The sequence below is a fragment of the Octopus bimaculoides genome, chromosome 22, assembly GCF_001194135.2.
Source record: "Octopus bimaculoides isolate UCB-OBI-ISO-001 chromosome 22, ASM119413v2, whole genome shotgun sequence".
NCBI lineage: Eukaryota > Metazoa > Mollusca > Cephalopoda > Octopoda > Octopodidae > Octopus > Octopus bimaculoides.
The window spans coordinates 17,703,153-17,705,016 of NC_069002.1; the positions used below are offsets into that span (position 1 = coordinate 17,703,153).

The 1,864-nt window shown below is 41.9% G+C and overlaps 2 protein-coding genes across 4 annotated transcripts in view; both read right to left on the reverse strand.

Moving 5' to 3' along the window:
- Positions 1-1,864, reverse strand: part of LOC106874286 (toll-interacting protein) — a 271,164-nt gene that overhangs the window by 234,513 nt on the left and 34,787 nt on the right. The window lies entirely within an intron of this gene.
- LOC106874287 (EF-hand calcium-binding domain-containing protein 6) overlaps positions 1-1,864 on the reverse strand; it is a 300,872-nt gene that overhangs the window by 172,867 nt on the left and 126,141 nt on the right. The window lies entirely within an intron of this gene.

The following is a 1,864-nucleotide window of genomic DNA, read 5'->3' on the forward strand; positions in this document are numbered from 1 at the left end:
CGAGTGTTGGGCCTCACAGAGGCAATGACCAAGACCTTTGGCATTATGTCATGCTTGAGAAGAAGACCCATCAAGCCAAGGAAAATTGCAGTTGTGGCAGATACCAGTGTCATGCAAATTGGCACCGGTGCCAGTGGTACATAAAAGCACCCATTACACACTCAAAGTTGTTGGTGTTAGGAAGGGCATCCAGCTGTAGAAAACCATGACTGGAGTCAGGTGCAACCTTCCAGTGTGCCAGCCCAGTCAAACCGTCCAACCCATGCCAGCATGGACAACAGACATTAAATGATGATGATGATATATATATGTATATATACATGCATATATGGGTCCAGGACATCAAAAAAAAACATGAACAAAATGAGAAACGAGAACATAAACAAAAACATAGAAAACAAACTTTTTTTTGAACAACGAAAGAAACAAATAGAGAAACAAGAGACGCAACATAAAGAGTATTCCCTTCATCAGTTGTCCCCTGTTTTATCTACTCCACGTCTTGAAGGTAGGGACAATATGCAACTTCATTAAAACAGTCCTTCCTACAAAGCAAATTAAATAAAATTTGGGATTTTTTGCAGAGGGTTAAAGTGGTAGGAAAAACAAGACAGTAAGAACAAAACAGTAAAAACAAATGGTGAGGACTGTTAAGCCAAGACAATGTGAAGTGGTGATTGCTGGAAAAACGAGCTTTGAGAAGAGACAGGCAAAAGCACATCTTGTCTTTAGGAAGGAAGTGGAAGAAAGAAAGATGGATAGCCGTTGGTCATGTGTGAGCAACAAGAGAGTCAAGGAGGAAGAGTGAGAGAGAGAGAGAGAGGGAACGATGAAGGGAAGAGAAGAAGAATAGGAAAAGGGTGGGAGAGAAAAACAGAAAGGAAGAAGAACAAAAGAGGGAGATAGAAAGAATACAGATAGGATAGAGTGCGCATCAGAATTATTAAGATAAAACTTACTTGGAAATGGATGCATGGCATTCAATCATATAATAATATAAATAATAGATAAATATATGCATATATACATACAGGAGGCGCAATGGCCTAGTGGTTAGGGCAGCGGATTCGCGGTCATAGGACCGCAGTTTCGATTCCCAGACTGAGTGTTGTGAATGTTTATTGAGCGAAAACACCTGAAGCTCCACGAGACTCCAGCAGGGGATGGTGGCGAACCCTGCTGTACTCTTTCACCACAACTTTCTCTCACTCTTACTTCCTGTTTCTGTTGTGCCTGTAATTCAAAGGGTCAGCCTTGTCACACTGTGTCACGCTGAATCTCCCCGAGAACTACGTTAAGGGTACACGTGTCTGTGGAGTGCTCAGCCACTTGCAAGTTAATTTCACGAGCAGGTTGTTCCATTGATCGGATCAACTGGAACCCTCGAAGTCGAAAGCGACGGAGTGCCAACACACACATATACATACATATATGTACATACCTACATACTTGTATATATACATGCATATATGTGTACAGGACATCAAAAAAACCTGAACAAAATGAGAAACAAGAGCATACTCATATACATATGTGTGCATATATATATATATATATATATATATATATATATACTCATATATATATACACACTGCGGGACAACCTGTTGAAAGCCACCGACCAGATTTGTGGGTGGTGTAAGGTCCCCTCCCGACCCAGAGTAACGTGGTGGTGGAACAAGGAGGTAGACAGGGCTATTAGACAAAAGAAACAGGCTTGGAAGGACTGTAAGAACGGTGGTAGCAGGGAATTGTACCAATGTGCCAGAAGGGAGGCTAGGCGACAGGTTTATTTAGCCAGAGGGGAAGCAGATAAGGAAAGATTTGCCAATGTTCTGCACCATGAGGACCAAAGACTCGAGGT